The sequence below is a fragment of the Rattus norvegicus genome, chromosome 16 (genome assembly GCF_036323735.1).
Source record: "Rattus norvegicus strain BN/NHsdMcwi chromosome 16, GRCr8, whole genome shotgun sequence".
Taxonomy (NCBI): Eukaryota; Metazoa; Chordata; class Mammalia; order Rodentia; family Muridae; genus Rattus; species Rattus norvegicus.
In genome coordinates this window covers 15,826,923-15,848,351 of record NC_086034.1, presented here as the reverse complement: position 1 = coordinate 15,848,351, position 21,429 = coordinate 15,826,923, and the positions used below count along the sequence as shown (strand labels likewise).

Below are 21,429 nucleotides of genomic sequence, written 5' to 3'. Positions count from 1 at the left end.
CGGGACAGTGTCCCCTGTGTAGCTCAAAGTACTGTTGACCATATGATTACCCTCCTGTCTTAGCTTCCTAAATCCTGGGATTACCAGTGTTAGCTACTTAGCCCACCTACATGTCATTTCTTCTTTTTTTAAAATGGTTTCTCAGTTTTCTTTTTTTTTCTTTGTTATTAGATATTTAGTGGATGCCCTCTGTGAGTGTGCTCGCCTCTGACCCACCCATTCCCACCTCACCGTCCTACAGTTCCCTACACTGGGGAATCAAGCCTTCACAGAATCAACAGTCTCTCCTCTTAGAGATACCAGATAAGGCCATCTTCTGCTACATATGCAGCTAGAGCGATGGGTCCCTCTATGTGTACGCTTTGGTTGCTGGTTTAGTCCCTGGTAGTTCTGGGTGATGATTGATATTGTTATTCTTCTTATGGGATTGCAAACCTTCACATTGTATGACATAAAAATAATTAAGAATCTGGGACAGGATACTTCTGGTTTCTGCATGTGCCCAGAGCTGACCCAGTCCCACAGTTTTCTGTACCCAAATCCCACGGAGGAGAGAGCTGGACTCTCAGAAGTACGGACAATCCTGAGAGCTCAGGGGAGACCATCACTTCTACTCACATTCCTTGCCCAAGAGGAACCTGTCTATTGCCCTCTAGATACAGGAACATAAGAGCTGTCTGTGATAGGACACTTCCAGTTTCTGCCTGTGCCCAGAACTGACCCATTCCCACAGATCTTAGTATTCGAATCCTATGAGGGAGGGAGCTGGACTCTTAGAAGTGCAGACAATCCTGAGAGCTCAGGAGAGACTACTACTTCTATTCACTTTGCTCGCCCAAGAGGAACCTGCTGAAAGCCCTCTAGACAAAGGAACCTAAGAGTAGTAAGGGAGAGAGGATCGTTCTGGTCTCTACCTGAGCCCAAAGCTGAAAGCCTGTCTCCAGGAGCTCTGACACACGGGAGAGCAGAGGTTAGACCACCACTTCGGCTCTGAGGAAACTGCCTGGAGCCCTCAGGACACAGGAACCAAGGAGAAGTCTAGGAAAGGACACTTCTGGTTTCTGCCTGTGCCCGAAGCTGACTCAGTCCCACAGATCTCTGTATATAAATCCTATGGGGGAGCATGCTGGACTCTCAGAAGTGCTGACAACCCTGAGAGTTCATGGGAGACCATCACTTCTGCTCATGCCTAAGAATCACCAACCTAGAGTTCTCTGGACACAGGAACCCAGGAGCAGTCTGGGGCAGCATACTTCTAGTTTCTGCCTGTGCCCAGACCTGAACCTGTGGCACAGATCTCTGTATCCTGCTTGGAGATAGCTGGTTTCCAGGAGTGACAAACAGGCTTACAGGATGGACAAGCCACGGTCAGAGACAGTAAGGCCAGCCAACACCAAAAACAACCAGATGGGGAGAGGCAAGCTCAGAAACTTAAGCAACAGAATCCAAGACTACTTGGCATAATCAGAGCCCAGTTCTCCTACGAAAGAAAATACTGAATATCCCAACAATCAAGATCTGTATTTAAACCAAATCTCCTGATGATGCCAGAGGGCATTAAAGAAATAAGGGAGTTCCCTTAAAGAAATACAGGACAACGCCAGTAACAAGTAGAAGCCCTTAAAAAAGAAATACAAAAATCCCTTAAAGAATTACATGATAACACAGCTAAACAGGTTAAAGAATTGAACAAATCCATCCAGGATAAAAAAATGGAAAAAGGAACAATAAGGAAATCACAGAGGGAGACAACCATTGAGATAGAAAACCTAGGAAAGAGCTCAGAAGTCGTAAACGCAAGCATCACTAACAGAATAAAAGAGATAGAAGAGAGAATCCCAGGGCAGAAGATACCATAGAAAACATTGACACAACCATCAAAGAAAAGGTAAAAGACAAAAATCTCCTATCCCAAAACATCCAGGAAATCCAGGGCACAATGAAAAGATCAAATATAAGGATAACAGGTATAGAAGAGAGCGAAGATTCCCAACTTAAAGGGCCAGGAAATATCTGCAACAAAATTAAAGTGCCCATGAACATAAAAGAAAGCCTACAGAATTCTAAATAGATTGGACCAGAAATAAAACTTTTTCTGACATATAATAATCAGAGCACCAAATACACAAAACAAAGAAAGAATATTAAAAGTAGTAAGGGAAAAAGGTCAAGTAACATATTAAGGCAGACATATCAGAATTATACAAGACTTCTTAACAGAGACTAAGGAAGCTAGATGATCCTGGAGAGATGTTATACAGACTCTAAGAGAAGGCAAATGCCAGCCAGGCTACTATATTCAGCAAAACTCTCAATTAACAAAGATGGAGAAACCAAGATATTCCATGACAAAACCAAATTTACACAATATCTTTCCACAAAACCAGGCCTACAAAAGATAATAGATGGGAAACTCCAATACAAGAAGGGAAACTACACCCTAGATAAAGCAAGAAAGTAATCTTCTTTCAACAAACCCAAAAGAAGAGAGAGACACAAACAATTACCACCTCTAACAATAAAAGTAACAGGAAACAAAATTCACTATTCCTTAATATCTCTTAAGATCAAGAAGTTAGATTCCCAAAACAACCCTGAGATTTCACCTCAGACCAGTGAGAATGGCTAAGATAAAAAACTCAGGTGACAGCAAATGCTGGCGAGGATGCGGAGAAAGAGGAACACTCCTCCATTGTTGGTGGGGTTGCAGACTGGTACAACCATTCTGGAAATCAGTCTGGAGGTTCCTCAGAAAATTGGACATTGAGCTGCCTGAGGATCCAGCTATACCTCTCTTGGGCATATACCCAAAAGATGCCCCAACATATAAAAAAGACATGTGCACCACTATGTTCATAGCAGCCATATTTATAATAGCCAGAAGCTGGAAAGAACCCAGATGCCCTTCAACAGAGGAATGGATACAGAAAATGTGGTACATCTACACAATGGAATATTACTCAGCTATCAAAAACAATGACTTTATGAAATTCATAGGCAAATGGTTGGAACTGGAAAATATCATCCTGAGTGAGGTAACCCAATCACAGAAAAACACACATGGTATGCACTCATTGATAAGTGGCTATTAGCCCAAATGCTTGAATTACCCTAGATGCCTAGAACAAATGAAACTCAAGACGAATGATCAAAATGTGAATGCTTCACTCCTTCTTTAAAAGGGGAACAAGAATACCCTTGGCAGGGAATAGAGAGGAAAAGATCAAAACAGACACAGAAGGAACACCCATTCAGAGCCTGCCCCACATGTGGCCCATACATATACAGCCATCCAATTAGACAAGATGGATGAAGCAAAGAAGGGCAGGCTGACAGGAACCGGATGTAGATCTCTACTGAGAGACACAGCCAGAATACAGCAAATACATAGGCGAATGCCAGCAGTAAACCACTGAACTGAGAATAGGACCCCATTGAAGGAATCAGAGAAAGAACTGGAAGAGCTTGAAGGGGATCGAGACCCCTTATGAACAACAATGCCAAGCAACCAGAGCTTCCAGGGACTAAGCCACTACCTAAAGACTATACATGGACTGACCCTGGACTCTGACCTAATAGGAAGCAATGAATGTCCTAGTAAGAGCACCAGTGGAAGGGGAAGCCCTGGGTCCTGCTAAGACTGAACCCCCAGTGAACGTGATTGTTGGAGGGAGGTCGGCAATGGGGGGAGGATGGGGAGGGGAACACCCATGAAGAAGGGGAGGGGGAGGGATTAGGGGGATGTTTGCCCGGAAACCAGGAAAGGGAATAACACTCGAAATGTAAATAAGAAATACTCAAGTTAATAAAAAAAAGAAAGAAGTTAGTTTCCACAGAATCAAATAACTCTAATGAAAAATGGGGTACAGAACTAAACAATGAATTCTGAGCTGAGGAATATAAAATGGCAGAGAAGTACCTAAAGAGATGTTCAATATCCTTAGTTATCAGGGAAATGCAAATCAAAACAACCCTAAGATTCCACCACATAGCAGTCAGAATGCCGAAGATCAAAAAGCCAGGTGACAACAAATGCTGCACGGATGTGGAGAAAGAGGAACACTCCTCCATGGTTGGTGGGATTGCAGACTGGTACAACCTCTCTGGAAATCAGTCTGGAGTTTCCTCAGAAAATTGGATATAGTAATACCTAAGGATCCAGCTATATCACTTCTGGACATATACCCAAAAGATGCTTTAATGTATAACAAGGACACAGGCTCCACTGTGTTCATAACAGCCTTATTTACAATAGCTAGAAGCTGGAATGTGTCCAGATGCCCTTCAACCGAGGAATGATACAGAAAAGATGGTACATCTACACTATGGAATATTACAAAGCTATCAAAAAGAATGAGTTTATGAAATACATAGGCAAATGGATGGAACTAGAAAATATCATCCTGAGTGAGGTAACCCAATCACAAAATAAATACACATGCTGTGCACTCACTGATAATTTGTTATTAGTCCAAATGCTTGGATTACCCAAGATACACCCCACAGACTACATGAAGCTCAAGAAGAAGAATGACCAAAGTGCAGATGCTTCAGTCCTTCTTAGAAGGGGCGACAGAAAATATTCATAGGAGAAGATTCAGAGACAAAGTTTGGAGCAGAGACTGAAGGAAAGACCATTCTGAGACTGCTTCGCCTGTGGATCCAGCCCATAGATATACAGCCACCATTCCCAGACAACATTTCTAATTCCAAAAAGTGCATGCTGACTGGAGACTGACATAGCTGTCTCCTAGGAGGCTCTGACAGAGCATTTGTCATAGAGGCAGATGCTTGCAGCCAGCCATTGAACTGAGTCAGAGTCACCATTGGAGGAGTTAAAGAATGGATTGAAGGAACTGAAGGTGTTTGAATCCCTTTGAGAACAATAATATCAACTATCCAGAGCTCCCAGGGACTAAACCACCATCCAAAGTGTATACATGTACAGACCCACGGCTCGTGCTGCAAATGTAGCATAGGATGGCCTTGTTGGGCACCAGTGGGAGGAGAAGCCCTTGGTCCTGCCAATGCTGCACCCCCCCCCCAGTGTAGTGGAATGTCAGGGAGGGAAGCTGGGAAGGGATTTGTGTTTGGGTGGGGGAACACCCTCAGAGAAGAAGCGGGAGCGGGGTGGGATGGAGGTTTATGGACTGGAAACCAGGATAGGGGATAACATTTGAAATATAAATAAAAAAATATCCAGTAAACCAAACAAACAAGCAAACAAACCAGGGAAGGATTATGACTCCTTACCACTGTATCAGTAACATATAACACATAATAACCTGGGTTAAATATGAATTTACTCTGTGTCATGTATATGTTTAACTCTTATAAACTTCTGCGTTATAATCCAGGTATTAATCTTTCATTGTGGAAATTTAATATTTACAAGAACATTTTATCTGCATCATCAATTCATAAATTGATTGATAAAATTTATACCTTTAATTTATAAAAACCATCAATGTATAAATTTTTTCAATGAGACATTTATGAGAATGGTAAAATGAAAAATGGTATTTTCTTGTGATTGTTGATATTTTTATATTCTTTTTTTGCTGTAAGGGGCACATTATATAAATATAGATCAAAAGTCACAAAAATCAAGTGTCAAGGAGATCTTCAAATCATTAGGAATTAATATATTGAAATAAACTTTCTGTATGACTCTAAAAATCATATTTAAAAATAAATTTATCTGTTTAAGCAAACCTGCCTTTTCTAGCTATTTCTTCCTAAGCCCTAAACCATCTCACAGCAACAATTACCCTTAACTTTCTATAAATTTTCTATTTGGTTTTCCTAATGAACTGATTTACGTACAATTTCCATTCCTTCCATTTCAAACATTCACTGAGCACATTTTCAACAGTCATTGATTCTACATGAGTGGTAGGATTTACAGGATTTGACTGACAATATTTCAATCTTTATGGATAGATAACTATTCCATTTTGTGGACCCAAGTTCACTTATCAATTTCTATAGAGATGACATTCGTTCTAGACCAACTTTGGAATATTTCTGTCATGCTGCCTAAATAGCACGCATCAGAGTTTTATATATGATATTTCACATGTGCTAAATATATTGCCAAACATAAAATTAGGGGCAACCCATTTTTATTTTTGTACTGTATTTTCTCTATACCCTAGGAATTATGTGACATCAGACATACACTTTGCAAATATCTTTTCTTTCCTTGTGAATCCCTTTGCCTAAATTTTCCTTTGTTTTCTGAGCTGTGTGAGATATCAAAGCAAGTACACCCACAGAAGTCCTCACCTCTTTGTTCTCTTATTTTGTTTTTAACATTTATTGTTAAATAGTATGGACATAGATTCTGAGTCCTTGGCTGATCCTTTCTCTCCTTGAGTGCTTTGGTGATGTTCTTTCTCATTCCTGTATCACTTCTGTTGAGGAGTCAGACCATGGTCTTCTTAGGACACCCATCTATGAAACATTATGATTCTTTTTCTGCTTTCAAGATTTGCAACTTGTCTTCATCTTCCAGTATGTGTACTGTGACATGTTCATCCTTGGAATTCCATGAGCTGCCTGAGCTATGGACATCTATTTTCCTTGCTTGTCTGATTCACCTGTTATATTCCTAAATTTATAATTTTTCAGTATAATTGAGACAATTTCTGTTATTTCTTTGAATATTTTCTTGTTCTTTCACTCCAATCATATGGAATTCTCTTTTTGAGAATTTTCTTAAAAAACTTTCCTATTTTCTCTATTCTTTCTTCTTAGTCTTTTGTGGTGTTTTTTCATCTGTAATCTCCAACAAACTCATTTATTCTTGAGATAAAATTATGACTCTTCACAAATACAATCACAGTCAATGCTGTCATGTTTAAATTTCAAATGTGTTCTTCTCTTTTAAAAATGTATTTATTTTGTTTTATTTTTCTTACATTCCAATATCAGCTCCCCACCACCTCCCAGTACCCCCTCATGAAGAACCTCTCCCCATTCTTTCTCCCTTTCTCCTTTCACCCTGTGGTACACCACCCTATCTCAGTACATATTTTTCTCCTGAAAACTATCTGTCCTGAAATAGGCAGCATTTTTCTTTTTTTAGATCCTTGGATAGTCAGTCTTCAGATTTTCCTCACTGTTTTCTCTACTGATTTTCTTGTGTTTCAGTGAAGTTTCCTATAAACAAATCAAGTAATAATCTATTCTTTATGATAAGAAGCTTTTCCTAGCAGAGAGGTAAGCTGAGCTAGCATACAACAGATAGCTGAAGTTCCAGTATTATGAACTTTATTTTACATTTCTTTAGATTTCCATGTGTTTCTTCACTACTATTCCTCTTTGAGCCCCATTCAGTCTTTTATTGATTTAAAAGTAAGCCTACCAAATCTATTAGAGAGTAAGTCACTAGCAATCTTCAGACAACTTCCCAGAGTTTATTCTCTAGTCGCTGATGTTCTATTTTAATTTCTATTAATATCTTACGTAATAGTTTATATGATAAAAGTCCCTTTGTTTTGTTTTGTTGCAGATTTAGGATCTCCTGGGTATTATATCAAATCCTGTAATAGAAATAGCTTTCCTTGTTATTTATCATTCTCACATCACCAATATGTCTAATTATAGTAGCTATTGCATCTAGTATAATGTTGAGCACATATAAGGGACACCACTATAGTGTTTCTGGTGATTCTAGAGGCACATTTCCTCACTGAGATGTTAGATTTAGGGTTAGAGAGATGGTGTATCAGGCACAAGCCTGAAGACGTAATTCAATTCCAGGAACCACATAGAGGAAGAAAAGACCCATCTTCTGCATGCTTTCCTTTGACCTCCACACATACATTGTAGCATGTATGGATGCCCCCAACACTAATAATAAATACATAAGTATAATGAAATTTTAAAGTTTATTTTTTAGGAGATTCTAGACTTACAATGGCTATATATGCAATTCCCCACCAAAGTTCTCCTAAACAGACATAATGGTTAGGATAATTGTTGTTGGTATGTTCACTGACATCTCTTGGAATCTTAAGGTATTATGTATGATGTGAATTCATCATTTCTTGCTGGACAGACGTCCTTCTTGATGTAGCCTAATGACTGTTGACTATACTCTTAAGCAGTACTTGTTATCTCCTCTGTGTTGAGGGGTGTTGTATGAACAGGTATCAAGCATTTTCAAGTGGTCTGTATTCTTATTTAGTTTTGGTACGTCCAAGACGCTGCTACTTCATCATAATCAGATTTTCCTATTTCTTCTATGCATTGTGAGCTGTATATAATCATTGTTTTTCATTAATATTTTAACATTTTAAATTTACTATTCTTTCATGTGTTACATCCCAACTACAATTTCTCTTCCCGCCACCCCCACCTTGTCTTTTCCTCATATCTATTACTCCTCTATTTCCCAACGGAGAAGAGGATGCTTAACAAATTACAATAAGTCTAGACACTCAGTCCTCCTACCAAAGCTGGAACAAGGCAACCTAGTAGGAGGAAAAGGGTCAAAAAATAGGCACAAGTATTAGAGATAATCCCCACTTCCACAAGAATATGAGGCTATAAATCCATAATATGTATGCAGAGGACCTATGTGAGAACCATGCAGGCTCTGTGATTTTAGCTTCAGTTATTATGAGGTCCTACAAGTCCTGCTTGGTTGATTCTGTGGGCTGTGTTCTTATGGCATACTTGACCTCTGTGTGTCCTACAATCCTTTCTCCCCGTCTTCCCAGGGTTTCCCTGAGCTAATGTTTGGCTGTGGGTCTCTGCATCTACTCCCATCAGTTGCTGAATGAAACTTCTCTGATGATAATTGGGCTAGGCTCCAGTCTATGAGAATAACAAAATATCATTAGAAATCATTTCATCTACTTTTGCTAGCCAATTGTATTTGGTTGTTTCTTAGATCTCTGGGCGATCCAGTCTCTGATTACTGGCAATCTATGCAGTGTCAGGCATGGGCTCTCTCTTATGGCATGGATCTCAAGTTGGACAAGTAAGAAATTGGCCGCTCTCACAAGTTTTGTGCCACTTTTATCTCAGTACATCTTATAGGGAGGACAAATTGTAGGTCCTAGGTTTTGCAGCTTGTTTGATAACCCAACCCCACCACTGGAAGCCTTGTGTGTTTACAGAAGTTATCTGGTTAAAATATAAAATAATTCACATTTTGCAAAATGATACTATCTAGAATTATTCTATGCTTTGTATTTATAATAATATTCATAGATAAAATTAGTATTTTAATAGGTAATGTCAATAGTCTTTCCAGTTGTGTTATTACACTTTAGAGTTAAAGTACTTGTCTTTTTTGTCATGCAAACATAGTACAGCTTATGTTTTATTTGTCTTCTTATAATCTGACATGTGTATGGGTGCTAACATCAACGTCTGAAAAGTCATCACATTAACTTTCACTTTTCTAACTTATCTTCCCTCCCTATAGTTTTCTACCATTTTTTCCATAATACAGTCCTTTTATCATCAATCTCATTCTTGACACCTACCTGACAGAAGGAGTATTGTTGTTTCCCTGTTATTTTTTAATCCCCCTAATGTGTTTCTTGCCCACCTTTCTTCGAGGCACAATTGATGTATCTATCTTACCAGTCAGCCAGCAAAAGCATTCCATGGCCTCACCTCACCAGTTAACTGGCAGTTCCACTTTCAGTTTAGAAGTCATGCGTACTCTTGTCTTTGGCTGTCTCTATATTCTCATTTTCCATAAATATTCATTCTCTTTCAATACAATGTCTTTCTTCCTTTTCATCAAACACTAAATACTGTTTGAGTTTTTACATCTGTGATTTCCTTTGCATTGCCCCAGATGTCTTCTTGCTTACTCCCTTATTTCATTTGTATGTTTTCCCTGGTGCCTTTTTCTTGCAAAACCTATCTTTGATTATGCTATGCTAACTGCTTTGCTCCGATTTACTCTTCATCTCCTAATTTTATTTTAGCTGAGGAAAACATTTATCTTAAACTGACATCATGCTATAGGTTTATTATGTCATACCCCTACTAGATAACCAGCTTTTCAGGAACAAGTATTTTACCCAATTTAGCTAACACGGACCATTGTAATTGTATGAGTTCATGGTACAGAGTTAATGCTAAAACTATTAAATGAATGATGTTCTTTATGATGCTGGCAAAAAGACTGCTTTTGAGTATCCAAATTCTGGTAGATTAGCAGCCTCTCTGTAATGAGCATGCCTCTTTCTTCACCTCTCCAGGCTCTGGCTGTCTATTTTTGCATGAGTAATCCAGCCTAGGTTGTCATTTTTGATTGTTCTACATTTTGATTAATATATCTGTATAAATTACCTACCTTCCAATCAAAATGTTGAAAGCATGTAGTCAGTTCAAAAGAAGCTTAAAGAGGAGCTTGGAAGCACTAATACTGTAGGGGTATAATGCTGCCTTTAAACAAACTCTTCTCTCTCTCTCTCTCTCTCTCTCTCATACACACACACACACACACACACACACACACACACACACACACACAGAGACAGAGAGAGAGAGAGAGAGAGAGAGCAGTTGGGCTTTCCCATTTTTCAGTGATCTATATTTTCCTGTGAATATATTTTTATACAAGGGTAGTAGTTCCCTCTTAACTCCATGACTTTATATTCTCTTTATTTTTTATGCTCAAAATGGAAACTGTGAAGATATTTTTCTCACTTTTCAGCCAGAGCCCTATTTTCTCTAAACTTCAACTACTCTCCCAGGGATCCAACAGCAGGTACGTGAGCAGTCCCCACAGACAGACTATATCTCAACGTCTTCTTATTTGCTGAGAGAAGCCTCTACATGAAACAGCCTTTTTTTTTTTTTTTTTTTTTTTTACATCTGGTTTCTGGCTACCCAGGAACATGAAGGCCCTGAATATTCCAAACTTCTCATACAATCATCTGAAGTTCTACAACCAGCTGATACTGATAAGGAAAGTTTTCCAAGTTTCAGAAGGTATTGCACGTCTGTGACATAACTTCCTTCTTTCAAATGAGAGTAGTTGTAGAGTCGTATTGCAGATGTGCTCTTGGGATCACAAATGTCCTATCTAGTTATTTGCAACCTTGATCAACATGGTTAGAATAGTTAAGCTCTGTATGCTTGATGTTCTCACCTGCAGAAGGACTGAAAAATGATGATACTCACAGTATTTGGAGGCGAATGCCATGGGGAAAAATAATAGACCAATCTTCTTTTCACCCATACATATCCGGATGCTGTGTCATGCAAAGTAATATTATAAACGCTTTATAGATAAAATGATTTAACTTTATAACAAATCCTATTGATAGTTATTGTAAAACAGTTAAATGAATTAAACTCTCTCTATATTAGAGGAAATATCAATAAAAATGCAATAAAGATTTTAAAGCCACATTTTAAATCTAATTAAGGTGAGCAATCATACTGATTTTCATAACTATACAATATTCAAGTTGTTCTAGAAGTCACAAGAGAGCCTCTTTCTAGAATATGGATTCACAGTATGCAGTATTCACAATATGCAGTATGCAGGCTAGCTAATTTTATAGTGTGGGCATTTGCGTTTATCTGTATTATAACCTTTCCAACCTGGATGTTATTCAGCTTGGGTAAGACATGCTGTAACTTCTATCATTCAACTTGCAGAAATTAAAACAATTTAATAACTGATGAGATGGTTCTAAGCTCTTCTGCACTCCTCTAGAAACCTGTTTAAAGACAACAAACCCGGAGGTCATGCTTAGCTCAGTAGAACCCAAACTCCCTTTTTTCTTTTTCTTTTTCTTTTTTTTTCGGAGCTGGGGACCGAACCCAGGGCCTTGTGCTTGTTAGGCAAGCGCTCTACCACTGAGGTAAATCCCCAACCCCCAAACTCCCTTTTTTCTAAGTTTCTGTACTAGCTTTTTTTTTTTTTTATCACGGTGACAAAATATCTGAGAAAAGCAGTTTTCCGAAAGGTGGTGGTGATGCAAGCCTTTAATTCTGGCACTGGGGAGACAGAGGTAGGCTGAGTTTGGGGCCAGCCTGATCTACTCAGAGAGTTCCAGGATAGCTAAGGCTACACAAAGAAACCCTGCCTCAAAGACACAAACAAACAACAATGAAAAGAGTCATTTCAGGAAGTAGAGTTCTTTGCTGCTCCTTAAGGTGACAAAGAATCATGGCTGAGATAGTGTGGTGACATGCATAGAAAGCAGGAAGGTCAGATATTGTTAGTCAGATTGGAGACGATGGTCAGGACCTGATGCTGGGAAATATAAGGCGACCCACTTAACCCTTCAAATCTCCACCTCCTGTAGGCTCCACAACAGATTCAAACACTGTCAATAGCTGGGCACTGTGTCAGATACATGAGTCTATGTGGAATACCTCATAGTTAAGCCACAATCAAAAGATTCACGAAGTAGATAACACAAATTATAAAAGTACTGTATATGAACATATAGAGCGCTCTAAAAAGTCACAAACAAGTAATTTAGTCATAAAGTGGGCAAACTGTGTCAGTATTTTTTTCAAGAACATATATAATAAATATGAAATAAAGAAAATCCAACTTAGCTGTCTAATGAATAAAAACCTGATCAACAATGAGATACCAGCATAAAACCATAAGATCCAGATTCTGTGAACCAGAACACACAGGAGAGGTCAAGAAAGCATTGGATCTCGGATATGACACCACCACACACAGGAGAGGTCATAAAAGCATCAGATCCCTAAAATGACAGCACTACACATGGAGGAAGACTTAAACAAGTCCTCATCTCCTTCCTTCAAGTCATTGCTTTATTAGCTCTATCCGAAGGCATTTTGGAATGACATAGGTATAAATGAATTGTAATAGGAAGCCTGAAATCAACATTGAAAAGATAGGCTAAAAGGCACATAAATTTCTTCTACATTCAAACACAATGTCCTGTGAGTTTGCATTATTTCAAAGCAGAAGTCCAAAAATCAACAAAACTAAAACATACCTTTATCTCTGAGTGCACATGTTAAGATTTGTAATCAGTATCACTCTACACTCTGGCAGATCTTCATGTCATGATTCCAGCTTTCTAAACTCACTCTTTCATTGTTTCTAAATTAGAAATGATTACATTTACTTCAGATGGTTAGCATGAAGGTTAGTTAAAGGAAATGATGTGAGGGTGCCTGTGACATAAGTGCTGTGAACCCACAGAAAACAGAAGCTATACCATTTACACCGTGTGCTGACTTGGGTCTATAGTCTATCACCTTCTAAATTTTAACATTTGTTTTTCTGTCAAGCACCAGATGTGAAGGACTTCTTGCTTGATAGATCATGAGGTCTCAGCAGCAACCTTTCAACTCTCTTGTTAAAACACAAGAAACAAACAAATAAACAGACATAGGCAGTATATAAATTACTGAGCAATAATGTTGTTCTAATAAAACTTTATTTATATGCATGTAGTTTGCCAGGCTTACAAAAGCATACGAGTAAGATGAATAAGTGGGAATGAGGCTGTGAATAAAAGTACAAAATAGAAGCAGCTCTGAATAATTCAGTACTGAATACGGAAGCAGGCAGTGGCAAAACTGAAGTGTCCAGGGCTAATGTGGGAGACCTTCTGTGCTGCTTTAAGTTAAGTATTATTCTTATGAGTAGTAAGAGACTATCAATTACTTTTAAGTTTTCAATTTCTAAGGAGACAACTAAGAGTCTTCAAAGAATGATCATATCCATTCTTAAAATTTGCTCTTAGTGTGTCCATGCTTAAGGACTGAACAAAACCAACAAGATATGAATTAGTGATTTCTTTACTGAGCAATTTCATATTTTTCTGATAGTTAAAGTCATTTCTGTTGTTTCCAATTGCAAAAGTCAGTATAGACATACATATGAATACATGAATACACACACTATTGGAAATTGCCTCTCACTGCTTTACTATAATAATCTAAAAATCATTCATTTTAATGCTTATCAATATTAAGAGCCAGGTAGCTGGGTGGTTTTAAGAGGAATTAAACAATTTGGCCATAATTAATTATCAATAAAGAGTGATTTCTGCCTGGCAATGTTGCTAGCAGAACGCCACAGGTTCTGGGTTTGTCTGACAACTAAATCAATTTGCATTTTCTATGTACAGAAATCCAGAACCTGCAGAGACCCTATGTGGAGCAGAACTCTCTTTTACATCATTCTTCGTCCTTCTAGATTTGATGTATGCACTATTTTATTTAACATGTATATCATGTCCTACTACACCAAACCCACAGCTATCTCTCTTCTGGGGAGAGAGAAGTAGTCTTTCATTTTGAACACAAGGATGGTACATATAGTCTTTTCGTGTGGACCAAACTGAACCAAAACACTAGGCAGTGGTATTGACATAATTTAAATGGACCTCATCTTGTCTACTAACAATGTGAACACAGCGTCTCATGGATGGTGTCTTTCATGATAGCCAGAGAAGCTGTCAACCAGTCTTCGTGTTGACATCTAAAACAAGAGCTCCCGATAGCAGGCTTCAGTTGGTATTTGTCACCATCTATGCAGTGGGATTTCTCCAATGAATCTGAAAAAAACTTAATCTTGTCATAGGTTCTGTGTGTTTCCACACTGCATTACATCAAGAGCCACAGGGTATCCATGTGTCTCCTGATCTGTGATGCTGCTGTCAGAACACTGAATATGTTGACTAACATATCTTACTCTTGGAGGACTACATATTGTCCTTGGCGTTGTTTAGATTCTGTTCTTCAGTAGGTTTCAGTCCAACAGTTTATTATTCCTTGGGTCAGCTTTCTTCTTTTTAACTTTGTTTATTTACTTTATGTATGTGAGAGCTTTATTTGCATGAACACCTGCTTGCCAGAAAGAAGGCATCATAGATTCCCTTTATAGATGGTTGTGAGCCACCACTTGGTGTGCCGGGAATTGAACTCAGGACCTCTGGAAAGGAGACAGTGTTCTTAACCACTGAGCCATCACTTCAGTCCAAAGCCAGTTTTTCTTTACACAATAATTCATCATTTATGTGACAGGGATTTTCTATTCATATAATTCTTTCTTCATTCCATAGATGGCACACTTGGGTAAAGCAATGACCTCTGCTCTTTATTAGCGTTTCACTCTGAATTCACAGACTCGATAGAGTAAATGTTTATGTTGAACTTTCTATTGTTCCTCTTGACTTCTGGGACTCTTACTAGAAAGCATTCAGCTTACTTTGTATAAGCTCTCTGAAGATTGAAGTTCAATATGCTTTCTCTCCTTCTTTTCAACTTTTCGAAACATGAGTACAATATCTATGACATTTAATTCATTTATTTCTCCTTTTCCAGTGGCTATATGTTGCCAAATTCCAATATTGTAGTAATGTTTAAGCTGCTGACACAGTAATGAAATAAACTGATGGGAAAAAGAGTCTGTTCTCAAAAGTAAGAGACACATAGTTAAATACTCCAGGTTTCCTTAAGCAAAGCAAAGCATTGTTTATATCTCGGCTAAAATCACCAGTGTAACATTTCCAGGGAGGTGATGTTTGGATTTAGAGGACAGAGTCATGGAATTATTGAACATCCTTGGCTCAATCTGGGGAAAGTATTTCTCAATTGTGAGTGAGGAATGAGAGGGGAAAGGCCATAAAGAACAAGAAAGAAATTTCCAACAGGCACAGGTTGTTTGGTGGAATAGGAACTGTGTATGATGTCATAGCAGAAAGGGTCAACCAGTGCTAGCCCAAGAGCCTAATGATCCAAAGCTTTTAGTGCTTTTGTAAATGTGGCCTGTTCCTATTGGAACTAGGCGTGGAAGCTATTGGGTCTGAAGCTTTGGTAACTGAGTAGCTACCAAAGACCGTGATGTAGACGGCATGCAAGCCATGTAGACTAGGAGCATTGATTGGGAATAATTTCAATTACAAGGTGAGAGCTAACAAAGACTTAGAAGTCAGAAAAAAAAATCTCGTGAGATGCTAGAGTAGCAAGTTTCAACTGAAAGGCTATTTTAAAGGGATTTTAGTAGATGTGGTCAGTCTTAGAAATCCACTCTCATATGCTAATAACTTATCGAATTTAGGTACTTAATATCCCTATGATATTATTTCCATTGGTTTATTCATACAAATTTAGTGTTATAATAATATCATTGCTTTTCTTCTGTCTGTCTCTTTGCCTGTTTCTGTCTTTCCTTCTCTCTCCTTTTCTCTGTCTTTCTGTCTCCTTCCCTGTTTATTTCTGTCTTTCCATCTTTCTTTTTATTTGTCTCTGACTGTCTGTCTACCTCCTTCCTTCTCTCCCTGTGTGTGTGTGTTAGTAATTTCACTTGTACTTTTAAATTCAACTTCCGTTTGTTATATGTCAACCAGATGGAGTTTTTCTACCAAACACAGATACTCCTTTGTAAATTACCATGAGAAATTAGTATTTTTAAAATAATAATTACACCTGCATTTGGCTAATTTGAGGAGTAATTGCCCAATTTCAGACAAAATTAGTTACTTGGCAGTATTTTTTTTCAGACATAATTTCAGTGTCATGAGAAACAAACAAACCCATCTATGATGGTCATTCCTCTTACAATTCGCATGCTAATAAGGCTGCTTTCCACACATGCTTGTCCCCACTGGCACACTTACAGAACTCCAGGAATAGCCATTCTTGGATCCAAGCAAGGGGGAAAGTTCTCCTGTTGTCTAAAGATTTCAAATTTTCTCTAAAAAGATCCAGTTCACTTTTTCAAGCTGTTATTTGTGGAGAGGAGAAAAAAATCTTCTATGGCTCTGAATACATTAGAATTCGCTATTTGGGATTAATGTCCATATTTGTCACCAGAAGACACGATTACCAATTACCATTTATTGTTGGTTCATATGATATGACAGATATTGGATTTTTTCCATACTCTAGACAAATAGAAATAGTGCAGAAGAAAAGTTTCCCTCACATCTATTTCTGGGAGTATTTTACAACTTAGTATTGCATCGACATTATCACCCTCACCTCTACCTGCCTTGTCTGTTCTCTAGTACCCCCATACACTATCCTTCAAATTCCCAGCTTTCATTATATAAATATCGTTATGTATGTTCTTAAATAGAAACCACAGAGCCACTGTGAAGGAACAGGTGGCCCTCCACAGTTTGAGAAATTACTTGCTTCGATTATATTTTATGAAATCTGTGTTAAGGGTGAATCACTTCCTCATATACTTATCTCTATAACTTTCCAGTGTTTTTTTTTTTCCTGTTCGTCATTAAGGATAATTCTCCATATTACAATAACCCGAGTGAAGACTTCTTAGCTTTTAATACACTTGATGTTTATTGTAACCAAGAAACTTCTCTTTCTAGACCTAATAAATAAGAAACAAAGATGTTTTTTACTATGAATGAGAAACGTGTGTTCACAAATTATATGGGTTGTTAAAACTGAAATGACAGATTAATGGCAGAAGTATAAAAGTATCCAGCTGTGTTCTATGTAGAAACAAAATGGGGAATATTTTTACATAATTGCCAAAGTCAGAATACAGTTATAGTATTTTCATTTTTAGGATAAAAATATGTCTTTTAAAAAGGTTGGAAGAGAAGGAAAAACTCATTCAGCTATAACATTTTGATAAAAACACTGTTAAATTGGGAATATTTCTGTATTAACCCACAACCATTTTAATGTTTAACAACTCATAGGGGAAAACACCAAAAATTCAGAGCTGGCTAACAATAGTTGAACAACACATATTTATACAAATAAATTTGTTAAAACAAAACCCAAAGATGAATAATTAATTACCTGTGAAAAATATCTGCAAGCATGTAATGACAATGTCAGAAATCCTCAATAAACAAGGTCTTTTTATTTTGATGAGAACCAATCAACTGTCAACAGAAGAAAACAGGAAGGAACAGTATTTGAGGACAAGCTTGAATGCATAATTAGCATATTAAGCATCCTGTATGGAAACATAGAATTAAATAGTAATATGACAGCTTCTCCCCTTTGAAGTTTCTCATTTCCTATCTCCTAGGAGACCAGCCAAATCTCATAATCCAACCGGCTTTTCCTCCATTTTATCTTCCTTTGGTTTTTCTTCTTTAATTACCTTTTTACCTCACAATGTTTTGGAAACACCATAAGTTTTAGAATTTTTATTATTTTGTTCACAAAAAAAGTTTTAAAAGCACCCCATTAAATCATAATTCAGCTATTATAAAAAACATTCACAGAAGACCAATTCTTTGTGTTAATTCACAACAGAAAACTTTGACATACAGTAAATACTCTGCAATAAAGAAAGTAACACTCCATTGTAGACATGTACTACATTTTCTGTATCCATTCCTCTGTGTTTTTTTTCCAGCTTCTGGCTATTATATACACTACTCAGCTATTAAAAACAACGACTTCTTGAAATTCTTAGGCAAATGGATGGAACTAGAAAATATCATCTTGAGTGAGGTAATTCAATTACAAAAGAACATACATGGTATGCACTCACTGATAAATGCATATTAGCCCAAAAGCTTGGAATACCCAAGATACAATTTACAGACCACCTGAAGCTCAAGAAGAAGGAAGACCAAAATAAGGATGCTTCAGTCCCTCTTAGAAGGGGAAACAAAATACTCACAGGAGGAAATTCAGGGACAACGAGTGGAGCAGAGACTGAAGGACAGGCCATCCAGAGACTGTCCCACCTGGTGATCCATCCAATATGCAGCCATCAAACCCAGTCACTATGCTGATGCCAAGATGTACTTGCTGACAGGAGTCTGATGTGGATGTCTCCTTTAAGTCTCTGCCAGAGCCTTATTGACACAGATGAGGATGCTTGCAGCTAACCATCAGACTGAGCATGGGGACCCCAATGGAGGAGTTAGAGAAAGTACTGAAAGAGCTGATGGGGTTTGCAGCCCCACAGGAAGAACAACATCATCAACCAACCAGAACTCCTACAGCTACCAGGGACTAAACCACCAATCAAAGAGTACACATGGAGAGGCCCATGGATCCAGCCAAGTTTGTAGCAGAGAATGGTATTGTCTGGCATGAATAGTAGGAGAAGCCCTCAGTCTTGTGAAGGTTCTTCCCTAGTGTAGAGCCTTGCCAGGGTATTGAGTTGGGAGTGGGTGGGTGGGAGGGGGAGCATCCTGAAAGAAGCAGGGGGAGGGATATGAGAGAGGAGGGAAATGGGAAAGGGGATAATATTTGAAATGTAAATAGATAAAGTATTCAATAAAAAAGAAGGTATCTCAATACATTTATTATACACTAAAGGCATGTGTAGTTTTAATAATTAGATTTTAGATAAACAATTAACATAGGAAATATGTTGATATTAATCCTTGATAACATTGTTTCATCTTTATTTTAACCAATGATTAAATTACCATAATAGAGTCTGCCAATCTTTGAAGACCATTTTTAATTACTAGAGCAAATCTTATGCACTCAGTAATGGAGGAAATATGCTATTTGCAAAGGGCAAGATAGACCCACTATATAGCTTTGTTACATTCCAAAAGTAAACCAGTCTACAAAAGTGGATCTTAGAGATCTTAGAGTTTGCTTTAAAAAAATTAATAAAAACCAAACAACCACCAAACCGGACCAGACCCAGAATTTTCAGGTAATTTCCTAGCTCTTATTTCTTGAGGCTCAACCCCAACCTGTCTAATAATCTTCTCTCTGATCCCACTTTTTTAGTAATGCCTTGTTAAAGACAACACATAGACTGTCTTTCTTTGGTTTTAGTGGTAATAGAAAACTTGAGCTGGAAGATGCTTCTGTGTATTTTCTTCCAGCAATTAGGATTAAATGCAGCCCACCAGGCAAGAGAAGACATAATTGAGCTTGTTAAATGCAATCTTCATTCAAATATCAGAGAGCAGAAAGAGTATTGTTAGTGATGGGGATATTTTCAGACAATCATGATCATCTGCATCACAATATTCTCTCCTATGAAAAAGAGGACCACAATACCCGTCCTAAGCAGCAGCTCAGTGATAACTACTCCGATTCGATGCCTTAAATATGAACATCTGTTTCTAGCACTAAAGTGATCAGGGAGTTGTTAATTACTTGTCTTCATCTATTTTCAGTATCAGTAAATATATCATTCGAGATCTAGGAATGTTACTTCCATTATTTGAACAACCATTTCCATCACCTAATGAAATTATGCATACCATAGTGCATGTAAGGTCTTCTTCCTTTTTCCTTCTTATATATACATAAATGCACAAAACTGATGTATTTTTATTTTATTTTGGATTTTCCCCAATATCTTACAACTTTTATTGTTTTACCTTTAGTTTTCATCTTTTAAAATTAAAAATTCTTTTATTTTTTGAGATTGTAATCACAAAAATTCTCTCCCTTCTATTTCCCACCTCCAAACCTGTCATACTTCCAACGTTGCTGTCTTCAGAATCCATGACAGCTTTCTTCATTAATTATTATAGCCATCTTATAGTTGCAATCAAGTACTATACCCACCTTTTTGTCTGGCAAATTTCCTTCAGTAATATCCATATGTAGTTTTCCAAGATGTTTTTGGCTGTTTATGGGTGTGTTTAAAATGCCTTATCCATTCATATGTTAAATGCCTTGTCCATTCATATGCCCAAGAAATTTGAAGGAAGTTTTTATTAGTAAGTTGTTAATAAGGCTACCTTAACATTTGTTTCCAGGAATTTGTGAGGATATGTTTTCAATATTTTTGGATGATGCCAAGTAATATGTTTTTGTAGTATAAGATACCATAATATTCAGCCCTGAAATAAGTTTGTCAAATAATTTTCCAAAATGATTGAGCCATTTGGCCTTTCTACAGTAGCGGATGAGTCCTGTTGTTCCATTTTTCTGGTGATATCTGATACCTTTAATGTTTTGTATTTGGCCATTTAATAGACATGAATTAATATCTAATGTAGTTTTAATTTGAAATTTCCAATTATATATAATGATGAGAAAAATTGCTTCTTAATATTCTTCCATTTCTATTTTTCACTGCTATTTCATAAATACGGTTCATGTATATTCACATACATCTTACACAGACATATAAATTCAGTCACATATTTTAATATATTTTAAAATATTGAAAATGTTTAATTAAAATAGTCTGGAGTATAGAAACCACGAACACAGAACAGAGAAATAGAAGGCCAGAAATGAAAGGCCACATGTAGTAACGTTTTCAGGGGAATTGGTATTCCGCTAGCAACAAATTGCATGGCGTTTCTACACTTTCTTTTACTCTATTCTAGCTCCCAAATTCTGGGAAGACACACTGCTTGCTTCTGTGAAAGCCTGCTGGTCAGGCACAGTCATGTCAGACCAGGATCTATGGACAGATTTCCTGCCTTGCTGTCACATGATAATAGGAGATATATTTGAAGCTCAAGGTAAGGGCCAGAACGTTTTGTTAGTCTTGGAGGAATAGGGAGGGCTCTA

The 21,429-nt window shown here is 37.5% G+C and overlaps 1 long non-coding RNA gene across 1 annotated transcript in view; it reads right to left on the bottom strand.

Moving 5' to 3' along the window:
* The window catches only part of LOC120097391 (uncharacterized), an 82,298-nt gene extending 63,301 nt beyond the window's left edge, over positions 1–18,997 (bottom strand). Inside the window, exon 1 of the long non-coding RNA XR_005494757.2 lies at positions 17,764–18,997. This is a non-coding gene — a long non-coding RNA (uncharacterized LOC120097391). The remainder of the gene's footprint in view (positions 1–17,763) is intronic.
* Positions 18,998–21,429: the final 2,432 nt, after the last annotated feature.